This window comes from Caretta caretta, chromosome 9, assembly GCF_965140235.1.
Source record: "Caretta caretta isolate rCarCar2 chromosome 9, rCarCar1.hap1, whole genome shotgun sequence".
NCBI classification, from domain to species: domain Eukaryota; kingdom Metazoa; phylum Chordata; order Testudines; family Cheloniidae; genus Caretta; species Caretta caretta.
This window is the reverse complement of record NC_134214.1, coordinates 95,149,226-95,175,505: the sequence shown is the minus strand read 5'-3', so window position 1 is coordinate 95,175,505 and position 26,280 is coordinate 95,149,226. Positions and strand designations below refer to the sequence as shown.

At 40.6% G+C, this 26,280-nt stretch overlaps 1 long non-coding RNA gene across 7 annotated transcripts in view; it reads left to right on the top strand.

The window, feature by feature from the left end:
* Nucleotides 1–26,280, top strand: part of LOC125643014 (uncharacterized) — a 678,305-nt gene that overhangs the window by 631,781 nt on the left and 20,244 nt on the right. For 3 of the 7 annotated variants that reach the window (XR_012670030.1, XR_012670025.1, XR_012670027.1), the window contains 4 exons: nt 5,882–6,200; nt 22,247–22,314; nt 22,511–22,670; nt 25,381–25,470. This is a non-coding gene — a long non-coding RNA (uncharacterized LOC125643014). Of the gene's footprint in view, nt 1–5,881; nt 6,201–22,246; nt 22,315–22,510; nt 22,671–23,346; nt 23,474–25,380; nt 25,471–26,280 lie in introns of all 7 variants that reach the window. The other 4 variants (XR_012670029.1, XR_012670028.1, XR_012670026.1 and 1 more) reach the window with 4 other exon arrangements.

The window sequence follows — 26,280 nt, the reverse complement described above, 5'->3', positions numbered from 1 at the left end:
CGTCTACTGGAACTAAAATGGGGCTCTCTTCCTCCCTCTCCTCCCTAGCTCATTCCTGAGAGGATTACACAAAGTACTTCAGGTTGATTCAAATACTAAAATATTCCACTTCAGGTTGAAACAATACATTTCATTTCCATTTTGCTGATGGAAATTTTCCAGCAAGGTGGTTTCTGAGTCATCCTCCCTCCCTACTTCTTCTTTTCGCATACAGGGTAGTACTTTACTGCTGCCCTCCACCATCAGCAAATCACAACTCCTCCCCCCACCACTCACTCTGCCAATGCTCCATCCACTTCCTTCTCACCTCTTCCAGGGAGAGAGTAGGCAGGTAAGTAGCCCTTACTCCTACACACCTAGACCCAAGGTAGCCTGTACTGGGATGTAAGTGTAGGGGGTTTCTTATTGTTACGCCCTTGCACTGGCTGATACTCCCCCCATGTGAAAATTCACAACAGAATTTGAGTTAATGGATTTGAGAATTTGTTGATATTAGAATTGCTCCTGCTAGACATAGAATCATAGGAATGTAGGGCTGGAAGGCACTTTGAGAGGTTTTCAAATCCAGCCCCCTACACTGAGGCAGGACCAAGTAAACCTAGACCATCCCTGGCACATGTTCTTAAAAACCTCCAATGATGGGGATTCCATAACTTCCCTTGGAAGCCTATTCCAGAACTTAACTATCTTTCTAGTTAGAATTTTCCCCCTAATTTAACTCTCCCTTGCTGCAAATTAACCCCATTACTTTTTCTCCTACCTTCAGTGGACATGGAGCACAACTGATCACCATCTTCTTTATAACAATCTTTAACATATTTGAGGACTGTTATCAGGTCCCTTCTCAGTCTTTCTTTTATCAAAATTAAAAATGTCCAGTGTTTTAAATCTTACCTCATAGGTCAGGTTTCAATTAAGGCTGTCAAACAATTAAAAAATTGTGTGCTTAATCACACTGTTAATAATAGAATACCATTCATTTAAAGATTGTTGGATGTTTTCCACATTTTCAAATATTTTGATTTAAGTTATAACACAGAATACAAAGTGTACAGTGCTCACTTTGTATTTATTTTTATTACAAATATTTGCATTGTAAAAAACAAAATAAATAGTATTTTCAATTCGCCTAATATAAGTACTGTAGCGCAATCTCCTTATCATGAAAGTTGAACTTACAAATGTAGAATTATGTACAAAAATAACTGCATTCAAAAATAAAACAATATAAAACTTTAGAGCCTACAAGTCCATTCAGACTTATTTCTTGTTCAGCCAATCGCTCAGACAAACAAGTCTGTTTACATTTGCAGGAGATAATGCTGCCCGTTTCTTGTTCACAGTGTCACCTGAATGTGAGAACAGGTGTTCACGTGGCACTGTTGTAGCAGGCATCACAAGATATTTACATGCCAGATGCTCAAAAGATTCATATGTCCTTTTGTGCAAGCATCCAATCTGATGACGAGTTCTACTTGAGAACAGTCCAAAGCAGTGTGGACCGACACATCATCTGAGTCAGATGCCACCAGCAGAAGGTTGATTTTCTTTGTTGGTGGTTCAGGTTCTGTAGTTTCTGCATTGGAGTTTTGCTCTTTTAAGACTTCTGAAAGCATGCTCCACACCGTGTCCCTCTTAGATTTTGGAAGATACTTCAGATTCTTAAACCTTGGGTTGAGTGCTGGAGCTATCTTTACAAATTTCACATTGGTACCTTCTTTGCGTTTTGTCAAATCTGCAGCAAAAGTGCTCTTAAAATGAACATGTGCTGAATCATCATCCGAGACTACTATAACATGAAATATGTGGCAGAATGTGGGTAAAATAGAGCCGGAGACATTCAATTCTCCCCCAAGGAGTTCAGTCACAAATTTAACGTATTTTTTAACAAGCATCATCAGCATGAAAGCATGTCCTCTGGAATGGTGGCCGAAGCATGAAAGGGCATACGAATGTTTAGCATATCTGGCACGTAGATACCTTGCAATGCCAGCTACAAAAGTTTCATGCGAATCCCTGTTCTCACTTTCTGGTGACATTGTAAGTAAGAAGTGGGCAGCATTATCTCCCGTAAATGTAAACAAACTTGTTTGTCTTAGTGATTGGTTGAACGAGAAGTAGGACTGAGTGGACTTGTGGGCTCTAAAGTTTTGCATTGTTTTGGTTTTGAGTGCAGTTATGTAACAATTTTTTTTTTTGTAAATTGCATTTTCACAATAAAGAGCTTGCACTACAGTACTTGCATGAGATGAATTGAAAAATGGGGTTTCTTTTATCATTTTTACAGTGCAAATATTTGTAATAAAAATAATAATATAAAGTGAGCAGTGTACTCTTTGTATTCTGTGTTGTAATTGAAATCAATATATATGAAAATTTAGAAAAACATCCAAAATATGTAATAAATGTCAGTTGGTATTCTATTGTTTAACAGTGCAATTAAAACTGTGATTAATCACAATTTTTTTAATATCAATTAATTGTTGAGTTAATCACATGAATTAATTGCCGTTAATCGACAGCCCTAGTTTCTACACCTTTAATCATTTTTGTCTCTCTCCTCTGGGCTCTTGCCAGTTGAGCCATAACTTTCCTAAAGTGTGGCACCCAGAATTGGACACAGTACTACAGCTGAGGCCTCACCAGTGCCAAGGAGAGCAGGACAATTATTTCCCACATCTTAAATATGTAGCCTATATAGTGACTGAACTTTTTCTGACTGACACTTTTGTGTCAGTGGTGAATTCGTTGTGTTGTTGGCATAATCGTGCACTAAAAACAGCCTCTATATAGCAAACACATCCCAGTGGTTTGCTAATGCTACAGATTAGCTGACAGGTTGAAAAGAAAAGGGAGATAGGTCATAGCCCTGGTGATGTGGAAGCAGCTATAAGGAAGCTCTCCAAAGTGAACCTAGAAAAAGCTGGATTTTTTTAGTAGAAGAGGCAACAAACCCACACTATTACAGTGCATTAAATGTTAATGAGGAGTAACTGCTAAGAATAAAAAATAACCTCATTTATATTTCTTTCAATTAAACTACCTGATAGGATTTGCTAAATATTGTGATTTCAGATATTAATCTGTTTTGTTTACAAATATTTGATGGCATCAAGGCAGGTAAGTTTACTTCTTAAAATTAATTCTTAAAAGTGTTATGTAATGGTAGTAATGCAACGAACATCTGTGTAATCGTAAAGTTTTTTACACATAAAAGGAATGTTTTGGGGATTTGTTGTCTACAAACACCTGCCTAGTGATAATGCCAAAGACAAAGCCCTTGATTACATTTGACAGATGACAGGGACCACACAATATCCTTGATTCTGACAGACAGCACATTTGCTTTAACCATATAAAAATCTGTCTTGCTAATTAGAAAAATAAAGCTGAGACTGGCTTTTGAAGACAGAGACTTAAATTAGTTTATTTGTCAGTTTTCCATGAAAGAATGGCTTTTGACTCATACAAAAGAAGAAGCTGACCCTGTAAAGACTTAAAGCAGGTGCATAACTTTATATAGTGAGGAGTACTAAGATGTATACGGTTATGCTTATAGTCTTTGTTGAATTGAGCCCTACATTTTTATCTACTCTTAACTTTTACTTTCTTCTTGTGAACCTGAAGTAGAACTTTAAAGAAGGCCGTATGTTCAATTTTATTTCTTTTTCACATGAAAATTTAACCAATCGAAAAAAGTTATAAATATCCCTTCTCCTTGTAAAAAAAATAAAAGAAAAAAAGTGTTATCCCAGGCACTAAAAAGCTCATGGAAGCATGAGTTATAAGCAGTTGCTGATTAGGCTGTTTTTCTTCTTTTCAACTCAACAGTACCTTTTGAAACTAACATTGGACAAGCAGTTATGATTTATTCAGAGTTGTGCCTTCAATTTAGTTGACACATTTCCATACTTTGCTTTATATTTATGATTTAGTATTGTTTTTAGCCACTGGAAATGAAAAACTAAAGCTTGTTCAATATTTACTTTTCATTTCAGTAGATCTTATTGGTGTTCAATTTAATGATGTCATTGACTTGTTTTATGATTTCTCACTTGCATGAATATTAATAGAAGTGGAAAATGCCTCAGTTGATTTTAAAGTTTTCAACAAGACAGTATTTGGGCAAAAATACTTTGATCAATAGTGTATTTGTCTTGCAATATCAGTTTATTGGTGGAAATTGAGACTGCTGCCCCATAGGTGTCATTTGAAAACACCAATCCATAGCAAGTTCTTGTTTTGTGTTCTAACAGCTAACTTTTAAAAAAGAAGAAAAGTGTCTTTAAATGTTCTGGTTTCGCCATATTTACTTTTAATTTATGAGCTCTCTGTTGTTTTTCTCTAGCAAATTAGCATTGAAATTTGAGATTTATTTCCAGGGATTTTAGACATGTTGGAAGCCTTTAACAGAACAAGCCACAACCTCAGATGGTGTAAATCAGCATAACTCCAATGAACTCTGCGAATTTACAGCAGCTAGGATCTGGCTCAAAGTTTGTAGAGAACACAGCTGGACACATACCCACATTTTCTTCACTACTGGATATTAAAGTTATCCTCCTGTGAAACCCCAAGCAATGCCAAGGCTGGTCCATATCCCCTTGTGAAGTTACGGGTACTCAGTTTCTTTCCATAATTCAGGAACACCACTGTCATTGGTGAGGAAGTGGCTGAAGATTGCCAGGGAGCACTAGAATGAATTGTCAATAGCACCATATGTAGAATCTCTTACCTCTAGGTTTTCGTTTTGAAGCTGGCCTCGGTTAACTCAAAAGTTGTTGCTACCATCTGATGGCTGGCTCATGTGAAATGACTTGTTGGTCTAATTTCACACAGGACAACTTCCTGGTGACCTCAGAAACCCCCATCACAACTGGATCCTTTGTTCACAGTCTCCAGGGGTGAGGTCAAGGACTGACTGGACATGGAGAGTGACTCACCCTCCAACACGCCCCAGCGTGATCCTTCTGCAGGGCCAGGATGCAGCAAAGCACTTAGGCACCTGCTCAGGTTTAAGCACATAAATAGTCCCCTTGACCTCCATGGGATTCATCATGTGTTTAAAGTTAAGCATGCACTTAAGTGCTTTGGTGTATCAGGGTCGAATGGAGCTGGGGCACATCAGTCGGTAGCATGAAGGATGCTTGCACTGCTGCTGCCAATGCTGTAGGTTTTCAGTGTATAAATTGAGGATTTCCATCTTAGGGGATGTTAATCAAGTATCTTTCATGAACGCTGACTTCACTAATATAGAGCTATCTCTCACTACATATACATATATATAAAGTTTTGATATATATATATATATATATATATATATATATATATATATATATCAGTTTTGAAACTCTGACATCAAATGACATATTCTTTCTTTATGCCTAGTTATTCGTACTATCCTTTTCCGACCTTCCTGGGGTCTTAATTGCTGTGGTATGTTATATCACTACTTCCATAAATGGCAATGAGCCGTTTTACGTGTAATCACTTCTACTAATTTGTGTATTCTTTGAAGACAAATATTATGAGAGTTCTGGAAACCAACCACAATGATTTTTTCAATCATTTTTAAAAAGCACAATATCTATTTCAGTCCCTTTTCCTGATTTTTGGTAATCTTCAAGGTGGTTGCTTAAGACGGGTTCCATTGTATTTTCTTTGTGCCCTGGGTTATATGGCTCATTTATCCTGTAGGCCCTGATTCAGCAAGGTTCTTAAGCACTTGCTTAGACCCACTGACACCAATGATATTAATTATGTATGTAGAGATAGGCATGTGCTTAAATGCCTTGCTGACTGGGGATCCTAATTAATATAGCTAAAAGGAAAAGGGCCTGAAAACATGGGGGATTCTTTAAAGTGGTCTTTTACAACACAGGTTTGCCTGGTGGAGGTCGATATTACTGCAGCGGCAGCTTTCACTGCACAATTGAAAACTACTTTTGAGAGATGGAGCTTCTGCCACCACCTTGGCCTTCCTACATTCCCTGGAGGGACAGTGGAGTCCCCTGCTGCATTGCTGTTGGGCAGCATTCTTGACAAGTGCATTGGAGACACTGGAAAAGCACCACACTATGAATGCTGTTATAGAGCAATGAGACACGGAGAATCTAAAACACTATCCCTGGGGGAGCAACTACAAGCTGCTTATCATAGAAAAGGAAGTCCTGTCGGAGATTTACCAGGGACCATCACAGGTAAAAATGTGTTTGCTAGCAATGTCTGAGCTAGTGACAGGCAGAGATGCTCCAACTCTGAAAAAAATAATCTTTTGACAAACAATCCCAGCAAACTAGAGCTCCTCGTTGTGTCTAAATATGTTTGAATTCAGTGTCATGGAAAACTTTTTATGGGCTAGACTGTGCAAGAGGTGAGTACTTACTCCTACACGTAGCACTATTGGGACTCGCCAGTGTATGATATTTAGGATCTAGCCCTATGTTTATATTTCCAGTCATTTGGGGCAAGACTGAAGTGATGGTTAGGATAACATACTGGCAATTCTGTATTCTGAGTTTATTTCCCAACTCTTGCACATATTCTGTGGGACCATCGGCAAATCACCTGTTTATCCATATGCAAAATAGGGCCTACTTCTCACCTTCACAGGGGTTTTGCAAGGTGTAATTTACTATTTGCATATTTCCCTGGATGCAAGGTGCTGCATAAGCATCATTATTAAGAACTAATTATACCACTTAAAAGTGGCAAAGGAGTATTTCTTCATTTTCAGTTGTGTGTGCTTGTCTGTGCCTGGGTTTCTCTAGCAGTATGAATCATCCATCTCTAGTGACCCTTTAAAATATGATGCCTAGCCTCAGGGATTTGTAAAACTGGGGCTGTCAACCTGGGGTTCACACTGTGGAGAAGGTTGAGAAGCACTACTCTAAATGCATGCAAATCATTCTGATGAATTTTCTGCATTCTTAGACAAAGCTTTAAGGAGGCCACAAAAGAACTATATGCTAATCTCACAAGAGCCACTTCTCCTGGTCAAAAATTTACCACAGCATGGGGTCTTTTAAACATCATTTCATCAGGATATAAAAGTATTGTTAGGTCTTTTAGGAAAGAAACAGGGTAAACCAATTGCACAACAAAATGGAAATACATACCCTTTGGGGGCTATGACTTTTAGTGGGGCTATTTGTGCAGAAAGGCATAATTCACCATAAGTCGGGAAGCAGAATCAGGCTCTTTATCATTTATTGCAAAGAAATATATGGAGTGACATATTCAAAAGGAACCTATGGCAATTAGGCATTCAAGCTTGGATTGTTACCTGGGGTTCTTTCAACCCAAAGCTCTGGGTAACTTTTACTCTGTGCAAGGTGGTGTCAGGAAATAAATCGGGAGACATGGCCGTCCGACCAATAGATGGCTGGCACAAACAGGGCAACACAAGAGTGCTTTCACTTAAAGCTAAACTTTACTTAGTCTCAAGCACCTATACACACATCCGCAACAGGTTAGTAAAACACCCCCAACCCTTGATAATTACCAAAGCTGAGCGTGGCTCTTGAGTGGCACAGCGGCAGGCCGTCTGCCTGTGGGAAACACAAGATGCATCCAGAGAGAGAGAGTCCAGTCCTGAAGAGTCCCACTACCTCAAACTTTTTCCCCTTATTTATACATTAGTAACAGAATGACATGTCCCTTAAAGCAAACTTGTTAAGTAAGCAGTTTCAATGGTCAAGCGAGAGGTTCCTTCTGATTATCGATTAACCAGGTGTGGGTGTTTCCAGAGTTTGCAGCCTTGAGGCCCCAATAGACATTCCTGGGGCACATCCTGCTCCTCTAAGATGCATGTATCAGCAACTTCAACACAATTTTTATCAGGAAAGATGCGAGGTCAAGCTGCCCTCTCTGTGGCACCCAACCCCCCGCCCCACCCCCCACTCCCGCCTCCTGCCTTGGTTAAGCTAAGCCTGCTGACTTGGCTAATTTGTAGCCTGCTGACTTGGCTGCTTTTAGCAATAAGCCATAGTGGTTTCAGGCACTTTGCTGGTTTGCCAAAGTCTCCCCGTACAGGATCAATGGGATTTAGAGCCTAAAAATCTTGAGGTTCTGGGCCTCAAGTGTCATTGACTCTGAGCACTTAACTCCATCAGGATACTCTGAAAAATCCCAGCTAACTGGGCAACTGAAATTGTACCTACCTGCCATGCGTGGGTTTTCCTTAATGGAGCAAAGTTCACCAGTGGAGGCTGTAATTTCAAAGGAGGCTATGGAGTTAGGTGTCCAGTTCTCACTGGATGCCAATGGGATTTAGGGGTCAAATTTTCTGAAGCTTCAATAGGACCTAGGTTTCTAAGTCACTAGGCAATCATCTCCCTTTGGCTCCTTTGAAAATCCCAGCTCTTTTTTTTTTTTTTAAGAGAAGCAAAGTTTGGAGATAATAATGGTTGGTGCTGAAATAGTTAAGCTTTGTATCCTTAAAATGCCACCTACACCAGAGAAATACAGGGCCAGATTATTGATTCTTGGTCTGGCTTTGGCCGAAAAAGAGAAAAGCTACCCTGAAGGACCAACTGAAGATTCCATCGTGGCATGTGTGGCAGGGTTAGGGGTAAGGGTAGGCATGGGGTGGAGTCATGCTGTTCCTTGGCTAGCACAAGGTCCCTATGACACTGCTGCAGCTGGCATCAACTGGAGGAAAGCTTAGGCCAACTCAAGTCAGAGGGAGCAGAAAGTTGGCTTAGATTCTCTTCCTCTAACCCTCTCTTCAGGATTGAGCCCACTCAGTCTCATTTGTATGTACAGTCTCTTTGTATCTCAGAACCATATTATTATATTGCTTCACTTACCCTGAGTTAGTAAATCAAATTATAAAAAGATTTATGGAAATCGCCATTGCCAATGAAGATCAAATTAAGACGTTCCTGCATGGAGCTGGAAACTTTCCCCTGAGTCCCCATTACCTTGTAGCCGGCAGGATTGTATTTTGGCTCGATGACATTCACTTGCTGTTATTGGAAACAAACCTTGATACCACATTTGATGCAGCTCAGTTTCTATTTTTGAGATTCCAGACACCGTCTCTCTCACAACTCTAGAAATGCCTTTCAGACGCTGACAAATGTCTCCCAGGAAACTTGACTCAAAGTGCACTTGCCTCTTATGGAATGAAACACAGACTGCCATTCACAAGCAGATTCCTTTAGTGGAAACCAGATATGCCAAACAAGGAAAAAAAAAACAATATGCAAACCTCAGACTCAGCATCTTTTTGGACTCCAGCAGAGCATCACACGTCACGTGCAGTATTCTTGTAACACATAATACTAATTCCCTTCTTTTTCCATGTAATGCAGTCTCTTCAGAAAATGTTGAAATGTTTTAACACAAATATATAGTACTAAAAATTAGGGCTGTTGATTAATGGCAAAAAAATTAATCACAATTAATCGCGGTTTTAATCGCACTGTTAAACAGAATTAAACAGAATTGTATGTCCCCTGCTGTTTTACCCACATTCTGCCATATATTTCATATTATAGCAGTCTCGGATGATGACCCAGCACATGTTGTTCATTTTAAGAACACGTTTGCTGCACTGACAAAATGCAAAGAAGGTACCAATGTGAGATTTCTAAAGATAGCTACAGCACTCGACCCAAGATTTAAGAATATGAAGTGTCTTCCAAATCTGAAAGGGACAAGGTGTGGAGCGTGCTTTCAGAAGTCTTAAAAGAGCAAAACTCCAGTGCGGAAACTACAGAACCTGAACCACCAAAAAAGAAAATCAGACTTCTACTGGTGGGATTTGACTCATATAATGAAAATAAACATGCACTGCTTTGGATTGTTATCGAGCAGAACCCGTCATCAGCATTGATGCATGTCTCCTGGAAATGAAGCATGAAGGGATATAGGAATCTTTAGCGCATCTGGCACATAAATATCTTGTGACATTGGCTACAACAGTGCCACGTGAACACCTGTTCTCACTTTCAGGTGACATTGTAAACAAGAAGCATGCAGCATTATCCCCTGCAAATATAAAAAACTTGTTTGAGCAATTTGCTGAACAAGAAGCAGGACTTAGTGGACTTGCAGGCTCTAAAATTGTATGTTGTTTTATTTTTGAATGCAGGTTTTTTATACATAATTCCACATTTGTAACTTCAACTTTCATGATAGAGATTGCACTACAGTACTTGTATTATGTGAATTGAAAAATACTATGTCTTTTGGGTTTTTTACAGTGAAAATACTTGTAATCAAAAAATATATAAAGTGAGCACTGTGTACTTTGTATTCTGTGTTGTAACTGAATTGTAACTGAACTGTGTTGTAACTGTCAATTGAAAATGTAGAGAACATGCAAAAATATTTAAATAAATGGTATTCTATTATTGTGTAACAGTGTGATTAATCGCACGATTAAGTTGCAATTAATTTTTTTAACTGCACAGTTAATCGTGATTCATTTTTTCAATCTCTTGGTAGCCCTACCAAAAATATGTCAAAATATTAGAAAACATCTAAGTACAGAAAACATCATAAAAGACTGAATTACAATGGGTCGGATTCATCTTTTTGGATCTGATTCAATGTCCATTTACATCAATGGCAAGACTTCCACGGATGTCTTGGCATTGGATCAATCCCTTAGTCTCATTGACTACATTGTCTGAAGTCAATGGAATTGATCTGCATTTACACCAGTGTAAGTGAGATCAGAATCTGTCCTGTTATTTCTTGTATATGTAAATTGTGAAATTAAATTATTTTTTTGTGATGCATAATGTTAAATAAAGGTGAAATTAAGCAAGGCACAAAGAACGAAAAAGTCTCAGGTTGTTTAGCAGTCATGGATCTCAGAGCACACAAGAAATTGAGAGCATTTTTCCAACTATATTTTGAAGAGGTCACCTTTTAAAGGCCTGGCATGGCTATCCTGAAGTGAATGAAAGCTCTGCCACCGATTTTAATTGGATACAGGATCAGGGCCTTAGATAATTATTGGGTAACGATCACACCAGCATTCCACATGCTGGGCTACATTCAGATCACTCATGCGAGTGGTCCCACGGACTTCAGACATCACATGCAGTATCACCCTGTTAGAGTGGGGCTCTGTTCTCAACGCTGCCTTGCCTTGGGCCTTTTGCCGTTGCATCTCTGTGTTGCTCCATTTCCTCCTCTACAAAGTAGAGATAGCAATATCCGCATGCCTGTGAACAGTGCACTGAATTAGAACTAGACAGGATTCTTCCGATGACAAGTTTATTCAACACTTTTAGTCCGATAGTCGTGAATTCAACACAAATCGTTTTGGACATTGGAAAAGTGGCCAGAAGAGGTCATGCTAATGTAAACAACCCAATCCCCTTATGCCCTTTAGCCTAGTGATTAGCGCACTGACCTGGGATGGGGGCAACCCATATTTGTCTCCCCCACTCTGCAACCAACCCTAAACAAGTTTTTTTCAATTCACCAAAAAGTCTGAAAGAAATTAGATTCTGTTTGATCCAAAAGCTAATTTTTGGGGGGAGGGACAGGGCGGGGTTGGAACTGTAGCTGAACTAAAAAAAATGAGTTATTCATTTATCTCCCAGCTCTACAACGAATTCCCCTGGTGAAAATACTATATAAGTTATTATTGTTATTATGTAACACAGTACTGCACCTTTTAGATATTTTAAAGCTGTTTTTATTGCCTTAAATTAGTTAGAAAACACAGAGGGGTTTTGCTTAGTGGCGAAAGTCATGAATCCTCCATCTCAATGCATCACAATCCAGTGGGGTAGCCGAAGTCATTTTGTGCTTGGCAGTAAAGCTACTGCAGTCACGTTCTGTGCTGTGCATGCTTAGCAATGCACCGTTGCCTTGTGATGCCCTTTATTTCTGAAGGTGGGAAGAGTTTCTCAATAATAAGAAAAGGAGGACTTGTGGCACCTTAGAGACTAACCAATTTATTTGAGCATGAGCTTTCGTGAGCTACAGCTCACTTCATCGGATGCATACCGTGGAAACTGCAGCAGACTTTATATATACACAGAGAATATGAAACAATACCTCCTCCCACCCCACTGTCCTGCTGGTAATAGCTTATCTAAAGTGATCATCAGGTTGGGCCATTTCCAGCACAAATCCAGGTTTTCTCACCCTCCACCCCCCCACACAAATTCACTCTCCTGCTGGTGCTAGCCCATCCAAAGTGACAACTCTTTACATAATCAAGTCGGGCTATTTCCTGCACAAATCCAGGTTTTCTCACATCCCCCCCACCCCCATACACACACAAACTCACTCTCCTGCTGGTAATAGCTCATCCAAACTGACCACTCTCCAAGTTTAAATCCAAGTTAAACCAGAACATCTGGGGGTGGGGGGGTAGGAAAAAACAAGAGGAGACCAATCTGACTCTGGCTTTCATGGCTGTTTTGAGTCAGATGTTATTTCTTACTGCACCATTGAAACAAAAGGCTTATATACACAGTTCATCATTTTGATGGGTTTCTGGTTCCCCTCCCTGCAGTTAATTTAATTCTCCTGATCATATTTTCAGAAGAGATGATGTCAAAGGAGCTGTGCGCAGCTTTAAGACCAAGACCTGAAGAAGAAATAGCACAAGAATGCCATCATTTGCAATGATAAAAGTTACAGCCATCACAAGAGACAGCAGAGCCTGAATAGCACAAAGAAAGGTACATTCAGCAACCCTTCCTGCCTCCGGAGGGAGCTTTTCCTTTCCAGTAACTGAGCGAAACACTCTCCACCTACTATGCAAATCAGAGGGATTAGGCCTTTACAGCAATCTAATATGATGAGTGCAGGAGACTAGATGCCCTTTTTCCTTCTTTTGCTCCTTTTCTGTGGATGGAGGAAGGGATTTGAATATTAAATCACGTTACAGAAAGCTCTAGGTAGTAACGGAAATTCTTGAAATCATCCTTATCTTACTTCTGGAGTGTTGCTGAGAACAGCTTGGGGCCAAATTCTGACAACCTTAATTGAATCAAACTCCTCTTAAGCCAATAAGCCAAATAAAGATACATGATGAGAAGTGAAAAGGGGGCCAATGACTCAAGGTGCTTAGCAATGACAGGGCTCTGATCATACACAGTAAGTGGAGCAGCAGAGGATCATGTGGGGGCAAAGCGTACGGTCCCTGTTGCAGTTAGAGCAGCCGCAGTAATGCTGCACATAAGACCGGTCATACTGGGTCACACGCTAGCTGAGTTTCCTGTCTTCCGACTGTCGCCAGTGCCAACTGCTTCACAGGGAATGTGCAGACCAGGGCAATTATCAAGTGATCCCATCCCATTGTCCAGTTCCAGCTTCTGGCAGTTGGCAGTTTAGGATCACTTGGCGCATGGGGTCACATCTCTGACCATCTTGGCTAATAGTCACGGATGGACCTATCCTCCTCCAATATCAGTACCCCGAAGGTGTTGCGATGCCAGTGGGGAGCAGTTCCTGATGCAGGCACACCCCTATGTGAAAGGCATGGAGCTAGCTCTATCCCAGCCAGAGCTTCACCTGTGCTGGTGGAAGGGTAGCTCCTGTTGTTTTACTCGAGTGGAGGAATTGGACTGTAGTCGTGCTGACGATCTGGTGCTCTGTTTCCAGATTGATTGATTTTTCTGATTGTCACTTACTCAAAGAGCGACACTGGTAGACTTGAGCCTGCTCCAGCTGAAGTGAGTACAAGTTTTGCCACTGACTGAGTGGATACAGGACCAGTCCCAAAAATGGTTTTTATTTTCCTCATTCATTTTACTCAGTTGAGGGCTGCAGCTTTTTGTCTTGCAAGTTAACTAGCCCATTCAAAATGGCACAAACTGGATGGGAGAAGTAATGAAAGTGGAAGTAGCTGGGTGCGTTGAGGTGCAGTATTCAGTGTTCTGAAGCTTTCTCGCCAGCTGGTCACCAACTCCAGGAGCTGTATAAACTAACCCTGGTCTTTTGTGCCTAATGGTCTTGTATTAAGCTTCGCCAGATGTATTACATTTATGTTTTGAAATACAATATGCCTCAAAAATAGGCAATATGATATGTAGAAACTATTTAAAAAAGCAACTGGAGGGTTTTGTGTTAAGGAACTAGGCTGAAGCTCTTGGTCCAATTCCTGACACAACTGCAGCCTTCCTGTGTGATCCTAAGAAAGTCAATTCTCTTCTCTATATCTTAGTTCCGTATCTGTCCACAGGAGAGAATAATCCTTCATATCTACCATAGCCATGGGAACTAGGAGCGCGGGGGTGCTACAGTGCCCCCAGGTTTTAGCCGGGGCTCCGCTGTTGGCTCCGCACCCGGGTCCCAGCCACGCCCTCCCCCATGCCCGGCTGCTGGCCCCCACATGTCCGGGGTCCTGGCCAGCTGCTACCCGCACTCCAGGGTCCTGGCTGCTGGCCCCAGGGCTCTGCTGCTGGCCCCGCGCCACCCCAGCTTGGGGCGGGGCGGCAGCCAACAGGGGTAAGGGAGCTGGCTTTCAGCACCCCCACTATTCAAAGTGTTCCCACGCCACTGGTGTTCCCCACTCCTCGAGTGTCTTGTCTATTTTGACAGTAAGCTCATTGGGCAGGGACTCCCTCCTATGATGTATTTTTCAGAATGGATGATCATTGAGTCCTGATCTTGATTGTGGTGTGTTGGCATTACTGTAAATCAAAATAATTTTTAAAAAGCAAACATGTTTTAACATTTATTCTGACAGAGCCATTAAGTAGGTCCCTGGGTTGACAGCAACATGTAACAATTCGAGGGTTAAAACAAGATTTCATTGAAACTCCTCTAGGTACCTGTGCACTGTGATAACCAGCAGTTTGCAAATGGAAGCCTGAAGCCATAACAAAAAGTGTGCTTGATTTTGCGCTTCAAAAGATGGATGAATGAAACAATAAATATGCATTGTGCTTTCTCTCCCTGAACAAAAAATACGAACAGATGACAAAATTTGGGGAACGGCCTATGGAAACACAGCCAGATTTCAGTCTTAAGGCAGTCTCCTGCCATCACTTACCCATGTGCAGTGCAGAGGCTCAGGAATCTTGCTCTGTTGCACAATTAACACCCGTCTGTTTAACGGATGTGTGGACCATATAAGACAAAATGAGAACTGGCTGAACGTTCATCACTCCTACACTGAACCCAGCTTCCATTGTTCCAGTTGGATACGTTCCTTCCATCCCACCCTGATTGCCTCTATGCTAACACCTGCTGCGTCCTATCTCAACCTCAACAGGGAGTCACCTGAAAACCTGGCATCCTCTCTGCTTTCTCCCTGGTGCACTGTTCACAACCAATTTCTTAGTACTTGTGTTCTTCCTTGTAATAACATGTACCCTATGGACCATATCCAAAACCCATGGAAGGTAGTGGGAGGCTGGGCTTTTGATCAGGCTTCTAGAACATTAATGGGAAATTGGAGAATGCCAGAAAGTTAGGAGTGAATGGTGCATCAGGGATCGAGAAAAGAAGCTTAGTGTGGAGTTGAGTGTATTTTATAGTGCCAGATTATCAACTGGTATAAATCATGACTACAGGAGAGCTATGCCTATTTATACCATCTGAGTTCCTGGTCCTTGGAATGAGGTAATTTTCTATCAGGGAGTCAATGAAGTGAGGGACTAGCAGGTCAGAGGCCATTCTCAAGTTCTCTGCTGAAGCTTGTGGTGTCTTTTTTGTCTTTCTGCTCCTAAAACAGATAAGGAAGCGATGAAGGATCAGGGGTGTGGTGGTGACTGGAGGGGGGGGGAGAGGACACGTTATGCTCCAGTTTCACAGGGAGAGCACTTAGGGAACTTTGGTGAGGGCTGGATGTGAGGAGTGTGGAGAAACAAGTGTGGTAGGCAGTAAGTCCAATGGAATGAGGAGACAAGCTGAGAGGTTTGGTTAAGGTTCAGGAGATAATCCAGCCTTTTTATGGATTCATACATTTTAAGGCCAGCAGAGACCATCAATTCATCCAGTCTGACTTCCTGTATAAAACAGGTTATAGAATTTCTACCAGTCACTCTATAGTGAGCTAAATAACTGGTGTTGGACTAATGCATTCTGTGGAAGGTTCTGTTGGGTCACTTAAACTATCTTTCTTCTATTCCCAACGAGTTGTTTACTTCACAGAGCTGCACCAGAGCATGCAGCAATGAAGAGCAGATGTTTGAGAAAGAGGGTCTGAGATGTTTAAATGGGGTGGCAGTGGGCAAATCAGCCATTACCTATAATGGGATAAATTCCCTGCTGAGATAAGAGGACACGACTCCATGGATTTCAACAGAGTTGGCCCCGAGATTGTTAGTTAATTGTGATGATGGGCATATTTCTCTTATCACCATATATAATGTCAGTGCTGCAAGACTCTAGGCCAATGGGAGCTGTGGAGTCAGCACTCTGGATGGGGGCAGCGCAAGGAGACCTCCTGCCACTCCCTGCCCCCCCGCCCCACTCCAGGGTCCCAGGGACATGCTGGCCACTTCCAGGAGTGGAATCCTGCCTTAGCCCCGCTGTCCCGCCGGACTTTTAATGCCTAAATTCTCCTCGTTTGGCATCAGTACCCTCCAGGAGATAGACGAAGGGGGAGCAGTTGATCAGCAGGGCCCATGGATCCCTTGGAGTACCCTTCAGGACCCCCCGGGGTCCGCAGACCCCAGTTTGAGCAACACTGTGCTAGAGGAAACCTTTGATTTTCCATTGACACAGATTTCAGAGCAGCAGCCGTGTTAGTCTGTATTCGCAAAAAGAAAAGGAGGACTTGTGGCGCCTTAGAGACTAACCAATTTATTTAAGCATAAGCTTTTGTGAGCTACAGCTCACTCCTCAGACATTCCTGTTAACTGCTGGAAATGGCCCACCTTGATTATCACTACAAAAGGTTTCCTTCCCCCCCTCCCCGCTTTCCTGCTGGTAATAGTTCATCTTAAGTGATCACTCCCTTATAGTGTGTATAATAACACCCATTTTTTCATGTTCTGTGTGTATGTAAATCTCCTCACTGTATTTTCCACTGAATGCATCCGATGAAGTGAGCTGTAGCTCACGAAAGCTTATGCGCAAATAAATGGGTTCGTCTCTAAGGTACCACTAGTCCTCCTTTTCCATTAACACAGAGAAATCCTGATCCTTTCATTCACACTCATTGGCAGATAGAATCATACTCATGTGTTACAGAATTCATTCACACACACTTCCAACTTCCAAAACAAATACCATACACGGAAGTAAATACACTCTATCTAAATTAAAGACTATATTAGTTTATATTTTACTTTCCAACTTGATACATATTCACAGCTCTTTCCCAGCCTTCCTTCTTTTCACGGGAACAGAAAGGTTAGTAAGTGAGTATCCGGAGAATTTACTACAGGAGGAAACAGCTTTATGAATGCATACCTCAAAGCAATTTAATCTGCCTAGTCAAAACTAGTTATAATGCTGCATAAATTGAAAATGGAAAGAGTCAGTACAGATCAAGATTTGGGGCAGAGCCAAAGACAGTCACTTGAGCGGTCTTGCTCTCCCAAGTTGAAGTGCTTAAGATTTCTTAATGCAAAAATATAAAAGCTTCTTTCCTGTGGGCACTGCAGAGTGGGAGACTTAAAATCTTTGAAAGAGCAATAAACAGCATGGTTTTATATCAAGCCAGATAAACTTGCTTGCTTTTTTATTTTTAATCAAATAAGTGGATTAAGGGAATGGATTAGACATAATGTGGCTGTGCTTTTATAAAGCATTTGAGATAGTATACCACAAAATCTTATTTGAAAAATTAACAAAAATATTGATAATATCAACTCTCATATCAATTACACATTTTAGGTCTGCGTACAAGTTTGACTTTCCTACTGTGACTGTGAAGATTGAAGGCTAATGTGATAGGATTGATCATGATGAAAAAATGCTGTGATAGGATAAGAATAACCCCAAACTGAACATTTGTATTGGAAATATTTGTAACCACCAACCAAACAGAAACCAGAGTACCAGTGTAGAGATTTCATGTTACAGAGTTTTGATGAGTGTTCTGCTGCTCCAACAGAGACATCTGAGAATCCTTTCTGCACTGTACAGAAACAGCTATTACATTTTCAAAGTCTTTTTTGGCTGTTCTGCCACTGTAAGCCATTATTATTGAGTATGCCTCACTGTGAAAATAAAAGACATGGTACTTACCCTAAAGGGTCTACAATAGAATTTATATTTCATTATAACTGCAACAGATATTTTGTATTGTATCATACTGTTGCCCCTACTTCCAACAGCAGCACCCCATTAGGACATCAATATAGTCTCTCTGTCGAGCAGAAGCAGATGTTTGGGACCTTGCAGATTGGCTTCTCAGTGGACGAGAAACCAGTAATGCAGAACTTAGTCTGAGTGTAACTTATTTTATTTACACATATACACCAGTCCTGGAACAGAGATGGTCAAACAGCATTCAAGCTATTCCTTCTTTCAGAAATTGCAATCCAACACCATTTCCAGAGGAGCAGTTCTGCCTCAAGAATTGGCTCCATTGAGAGACCAAGGCAGCCAGTAAAGTCCTGCTGCTTACTCTCCCCCAACCACTGCATTAAACCAAACTCTGAATGACCAAAAAAACAAAACAAAAAAATCCCCACACATTATGTCTTCCCAAGACTGAGCATTTGCTCGCATGCTAATAAAAAGGAACCTGGAAGTGTAACACAACCACCTGGTGATGCCTGGTATGCAGTAAAATCATGATGCTCACTAAAAGTATTGAGGCCCAGTATCTGCAATAGATTACCTCAGTGGGGTTTTTTGCAGGCACAAGAGTCCTCTGGCTTTTTGTCTTCATTGGGGTCCTAACCTGTGAGTGTGGCTCCCACAATACAAACAACATTAATAATAAATAAATGCACAGCTACACCGAGAGCTAGACATAGCTCCATGCCAAATACACAACGTTAATTTTTCATACGTTCATATTACAAAGAAATTATTCAGGCATAAAACAAAAACAGCAATTTGCTCTCTAGTCTCTGCTTTTCAATGGGCAACATATGTGCAGAACACCCTGAATTCTGCAGGGGCGGGTAGGTCGGAAGGCAAATAAACAAATGTCTTCCTCTTCCAATCCACAGTGCCAAAAGAATTGTTTATGGTTTGTTTTGTTTTTTTGAATGTTTGAAGTGTAAAAATTCGCAGTGGCTAAGAGCCATCTCCTGCCGCCTTTAGAACTGCGTATCACCTCTGGCCCTTATTTGCAGATTCTTATGCACATGCTTAACTTTAAGCATATGAGCAGTTCCATTGACATCAGTGGGACTAGTTACATGTTGAAAGCTAAGCATGCACAGAAGTGTTTTTGAGTCAGGGGCTTACTCTTTAAATAGCCCTATTGATTTAAAAGTCCTATTCACTGTGAGTAAAGGTGACAGGATTTGTTGCTTTGCCTCAGACTAAGAATACCTGAATTACACTGGGCTTTATCTGTTAATTCTCCCTCATTTTTAAAGTTTCAGTCTCCATTTGCTTCATTGTAAAGCACACAGGCTACTGTTATAAAGAGACAATAGATAAATTGAATTACTTTTTACTGTTTAAATGTAATTTCTTCATCTGACAGAAAGTATGCAGTACTTTTTCCCCCTGTATGTAGCTGCAGGATTTGTAAGAGTAGATGGGACTTTGTACATGTATGGTTACACTTAAAACAATGTGATCTGTTGCTCAGTAAGATTAGCACGTACCAGATCTACATCTCTAACAGAGCTTCTTTGTTCATTTCTTGGAGGGCATTAAACCTTCGTTAACATCTGACTTATCATTCTCTAGCTAAGCCCATTTCTAAGTGAAAATCAAGAACTATTCTGTGCAAAACATAACTGGATACACAGACGTTGCATGCTGTTATATTCTTCTACTATGCTGCATTGGAAAGTCTGGAGGGAGAATGAAATTAACAGCTGTGGATCCTAAATATTTGCTTACTTGTGTCCTTGCATTGCCACAACTATATAACTTTGGTCTGCTGGAGTATAGGGATACTTTGCACGCATGGCTAATGTTTGTGTTTTGAGGATTTATTCCTTAGAACTCCAAGACAAAAGTGAAATGTACTGCCGTTTCATTCAGTTGCTAATGAAATAATTTGTGCTGAATTATGCCAGCCCAAAAAACCTAGTAGGGTCTAATTTTACATGGCCAGATAGACTATGAGAGGCACCATAATTATTGTAATGAGAACTAGTCAAATATGGCTGGTGAACTCTGAATGATAATTTGGCTCAGTCAGGTTGGTGTCCCATTATATTCACTATTTATTAGCAATTGTGTAAACAGGCTTTTGTTCACACTAGTATCTGGGGGGGGGTGACTGGTCTTCATTTTTGCACAAGGGGAAGACGTTGCTCTTTCCCCCCCACACTTTTTTTGCGGGGGGAACATATTCATTGATCATAAGTCTCCTCTGTAAAAAAATGACAATCCTCCAACCGTGCTGCAGAAAGTATATCAGGTGACTCCAGAACAGTGACTGAACGCTCTAGGTGACATGTTGGCAATCAACTGGTAGGCTGAAACTTATTCACATGAATTGTTGGTTGAACAATAATGAATAGCAAAATAAATCTGTAAAAAACCAAAACCAAACTGTTAACATGAGAATTGTGAATGGGGGTAGGGGGGATGACCAGAGTAAATCACCTTGAAAAATGTAAATTCAACCATCTTTAACTGTGATATTTGTCTCAGCTCAGTGGTTTTTATCTGTACTTAGTATATATCCAAACCTGATAAAAATAAAATCATACCTTATAGACATTCCATTCAAATCACTCTCAAAGGTAGCTTAATTTTCAAGTGAGCAGGAGTCAAGAAGGTGCTACAGAGCTAGCATTCTGGAGATAGACTTAATTACTCATGATTACTGTTTCTTAGGCTTCATTTTATCCCCACAGTTTCATGGTTTCTTTGGCCTCCAAAGACCTAATCCTACACCCAATGAACTCAGTACAAATCTTGCTATTAAGTCTACATTCTAGAAGCCAATATTCTGTCCCAGCCTGTAGCTGTAAAATCTTATCAGAATGACAGAGTCAAAAAAAAATGAATACAGTATTGTTTTAGCCGTGGCTTTCCCAGGAGAGGTGTTGGGATATTATAAAAATTAAGGAGGAGAAAACGCTGGTCGACCAATGCTTATACCACTTGTTTTCAAATTGATCATGAATCCAAAGTCCATTTGATGATAACAGGTGAGCCACGAGCAAATCTACAAAGGGAAGTGCAGGAACACCCAAGTTCACCCTCAGTATGCACTGGGAAATATGCTTTCCACTGCTAGATCTTCAGGTCATTGCAAACATGAGCAAAATGGCCACAGTTACACATCTAATCCTAGGTTTCAGAGTAGCAGCCGTGTTAGTCTGTATCCCCCAAAAGAAAAGGAGTACTTGTGGCACTTTAGAGACTAACAAATTTATTTGAGCATAAGCTTTCGTGAGCTACAGCTCACTTCATCGGATGCATTCAGTGGAAAATACAGTGGGGAGATTTATATAAATAGAGAACATGAAACAATGGATGTTACCATACACACTGTAACAAGAGTGATCAGGTAAGGTGAGCTATTACCAGCAGGAGAGCAGGGGGGGAAACTTTTTGTAGTGATAATCAAGGTGGGCCATGAGCCTGAACTGCAACATAAGATCTGAACGCCCTATCCTTTCCTCAAACATACAACATGCTTCAAATTTTGGGCTTGGCCCTATATAAGACTGACCTGGGCCATCAAATCTGAAAGCCCCAAACTTTGTGGCAATTCATCTGCTTATCCCAGTTTGTCTCTGAACTTTGTGACTTGACTACACTGCTCATGTGTACGTTTCAATCAAAAATATTCTTAAATGCGTCTCTCATGAGTATAAGTACAGTTGGGGAAATGGACAAGTTTAGGCCTGAATTACAAAGCCTCATCCACCTACATGGTTCATACAGCACTTTAACCTGCTTCACTTGTGTATTCAACAGATGTGTCCAGGGTAAAAGTAAATGTACTGGGCCACATGGTGTCAGCAGTTAACGCCTATATCACGTCCATTCTGGTCAGTTCATGTGCAACTGAGCACAAAATATGCTCCTGGTTCAGTTTATTATACAGAAAGGGCCTCATAGGCTTTATATTAAAATACTCATTTTCGAGCATAATAGCATTTAAAAAAACAAAAAGATAAATGTGTTTCCCTGGAGACAATAAAAGTGCTTGCCCTTTTCCACATCCTCCTGCTGACTGTACTTGAATTTTTTCACATTTGTTTCCATGCAGAACAATTTGATTTCTTTTCAATACAATCTACCACCTCGTGAACATGAACAGAAACTAACAGGAAGGAGGTAAGCCCAAATAAAAATGATTTTTCCCCTTGATTTCATCTTTCTTCCTCTTATAATGAAGACAACCATCTAAACTTTGCAAGCTTAACTTTTTACAGAGAGAGAGAGAGAGAGAGACACACACACACAGAGTTAAAACAGACCCAAATCTTTGAATCTATATCTAATGAAATTCATTTCTCTGTTGGTTGCCTAGGTAACAGTCACAAAGTTGTTTATATAAACAACCTGCAGCCAGTGAAAGAAAATGTGGTTTAAGTGGAAGACTCTACTTCTCAAGGCTTGCACATTATTAATGGAACAAACAATCGTAAAACCAACATTATATTCCTGGAGTACATGCTGGATGACAGTGGGTGAGTATTTTATACTATTGGCTCCCTTGTGAGGGTAAAGGAGGGCATTGGAAAGTTGTGAGCAAATTGAATGGAAGAGTACAATTCTATATCTACCAGGGTTTTTTTTTCTGGGAGGTGTCTTTTCAGCTTGGTACTGGTGATGTACCTACATGCTGCCCATTAAACAGGGTGATTATTGAAATAAAAAGTTTGTTATTGTTTGCACTGTTCTCATAGTACAGAACCTTAATTGAGCTGCTTAGTTTTAGCCCTGGTCTACACTTAAAATACCCTAGCTATATCATGTGGGGTGTGAAAAATACACACCTCCGAGTCCTGTAGTTAAGCCAACCTAACCCCTAGAGTAGCTACAGCTAGGTCAGTGGAAAAATTCTTCCGCGGACCTAGCTATCGCTGCTTGGGAAGGTGGTTTAACCTACACTGATGGGGAAAAAAAAAACCTTCCATCAGTGTAGGAAGCATCTGTGCCTCAACGGCATAGCTGCCACTGTGCTGCTGTAGCCCCGTTGCGTCGCCATACCCTTCGGTTCCTACTAATAACCATAAGCCTTGGATCTTCTAAACATCTACAGATGAAACAGACAGTGAAGACAAAGGCAATTGTTTCCATAGCAACATGGACCTGTGGAATGTTCAGCCAAACTTCACCTTCACCTCCTCCTGTTCCACACAGGTTTCCTGGTTCAGAGTTATCTTTGATGCCTCCATGGAAATCCAGCAACGAATGGCTGTTTTCAATGTCCCTCATGAGACTCACTGTGGAGAGCTGGTATAGCCAAATATGGCTCATAACCCTCCAGGTTTTAAATGTTTTAAACTGTTCCATTGTTGCTAACTCCCAGCATTCAAACACTGTGTCAGCCCCCTCCCCCCAAAATCATGTGATTGGTTCAAAAATCATCAGACCTAAAACAAGCCGCTTTTTATTATGAATTATTATTATTATTTTATTTCTTGTCTGGTTTCTGAGACTTCAGGATGCAGATCAGGTCACATTTCCAAGCTTTCCTCCACCGACGTGTGGGTTAGAGCCATACGTTTTGTTTTGTTTTTTAAAAAGAGAGCTGAGGTTCTCACCTAATTTACTTCAAGGAACTCGTGGCTTTATGTATACTATCCAGTATTATGAGACTAGCAAGACAATGGGCCACGCTGCCGTTCGGCCATAACACACAAGAGAAAAATGTGAATTTGCAGAATGTCTCTATTTATCAAAATCCTAAATCATTTGCCTGTTAAGTGTTGCTTTTTCAAAAGGGCAGTGTCTTACCACTCTGATACTACAGTATATAGTATGTATGTATGTACAGTGCTTCACACAATGCGGCTGGAACTCCTAGACACCACTGTCAATTAATAAAGTCTAATTCATATTTGGAACCTAAATAGAGACTCTAGTCACTCTGCAAGAGGTGTAATAGGTTGTTTGGAAAAACAGAAGTAATGCGGACAAGATGCCAACAACAGTGTGTTGCTTGATGTTCTTTCTGTGAATAAGAATATGGCACCAACAATCAGCAAACAGCAGGATCAGAGGCTACCCTTTCTTAGTGGTCAATTGTCTTACTATTCTCATAGCTCTCTGCTCATTTAGTGGGATTTACTTTGCTCTTGAGCAGCATCACACGCTATATAAAGCTACCCTGTTTAAACTGTATGGTGCAATGAAAACCTGCTATGAAATAAGCTCTTTTTCACAAAAATCAAGACACGTCTTATTTACATGGTGGGAATTGCAATGTTTTTCTAACAAATCTTTATCACTGTGGAATTGAGGTGTTTGTTGTTGGTTTTTTTTTTTTTTTTGTAATTATTCCTACCCTGAATATTAGAAGTACAGGAGTTTACAGATTTTATTAGATAAGTATGTCAGTCCAACTCAAACAGGGCATATGCCGCTGACTATATGAGGGGAAGCTGATATTTAAAAAATATAAAAAATGTAGTATCCAATTTGTTGTTGCTGACTAAAAACTTGTGGCCACTTTTTAAAAATGAAAAATGCCTCCTCGATGAATTTTTTTTTTTTGTCAAAGATGTTCAGGTTTGTGTTTAAACCCAAAAGTTACTTGGTTTTTGTTTTGTTTTGTCCTCCTGAAATCTTTTGCTTTACAGTAACTGAAATCCAAATCAATGTCAGGTTGCAGCTGCTAGAAAAGACAATGGTCATTTTTCAATGGCCGAAAACCAAAACAGATCCCAACCTTTTCCCTTTGGACAAAAACTCAAAATAGTCTGTGGGAGAAAATGATGAAAAGGGGAATGTTTTGTAATCAACACATTTTGCAGGGGAAAAAAATATCAGTTTGTAGTTACATCTCGGTATACATACAGCAACTCTGTTGACTTCAAGAATCTGGCAAGCAAACAGCTGAAAATGCTATGTTTGCTATGTATTGTGAGTGTGCCAATATGGTAATTTCCTCGCAGTGCCCTTGGAACACCTTATTGAATGAAGTTTAAGTACGTTTGGAGTCCATTATATTAAATAAAAAGATTAAACATTATTGTGGGCCTGGATGATCAATGTGGCAGACAAGAATGGGACAATACATGTGAAGTGGATTTCCTAGGACAACTGTAGGAGGTGAATCCAAATTTCTCTCTGCTCTCACCCCCCTGCCTCCAGTTATGTATGCAAAAAGCCAAGGTCTTTGAAGCTGTGTTTTGTAGACAGGGTGACTGTCTGATGATTACCTGTTCCTAGGGTCCCAAGATCAAAGACCCAGACTGTATGAAGGAGGAGCTCTCCAATTCCTGGGTGCCCTTGTTCTGAATTAACAGCTGATACGAACTTGTAAGTACAGAAAAATCACTTGGTGGGTTTGCTCATCTGCCAGAGCGCTTGTTGGATGTGGGGATAAACTCTGCTAATCTTATTAGAATGTCTGTAGGTTCTTGTATTGTTTTAATATGTTTGTTCTGTAGTGTTTCCCCCTTAAGACTAAATGCACTTGCTTAGAAAGTACTGTGTGGTAACTTCTAACTAGGAGCAATTTCTCTGGATATAGCCTCCGAGGAGAAAGCACAGCAAGCTTGCTTAGACAGTGTGACTCGGGGAACTCACAGTGTATGCAGCAAACTGTGAAGCGTGGGAAAAAAAACCCAGTCAGGAGGCAGAGAGTCTGCACCCATGAGAGGTGATGGCTAGGGAGCCGGGAGTCTAGACCGGTTGCCCTTGCTGGACCACAGAGGGGAAATGCAGATGCAATTGCCTTTAAATGTGACAGTGGGAACTTTGTATTCAAGGAAACAAAAATATCCTCAGGTTTAGTCCCAACTAAAGAAAAACTCACATTGAGATTTTCAAAAACACTCAACACAGGCCTAACTTGACTGTTATTGAAGTCAATGTTAAAATTCCCTTTGACTTCACTGGGAGAAGAGACAGGTGAACAGTGAGTGATTCTGAAAATCCTACCTTAACATGGTGTTCCTGCATTCAATGGGAAATATGCCCGAAGAAGGACTGAATAAATATTGAATGAGGACATCCTGAAGAGAGCAACAGGGGAAGAGCATGGAACCCCCATATTAATGAATCAGAACCCATTCTTGCAGTCCTAATGGGTCTATTTTCCATATCTGTCTTCAGAACTTTGCATCA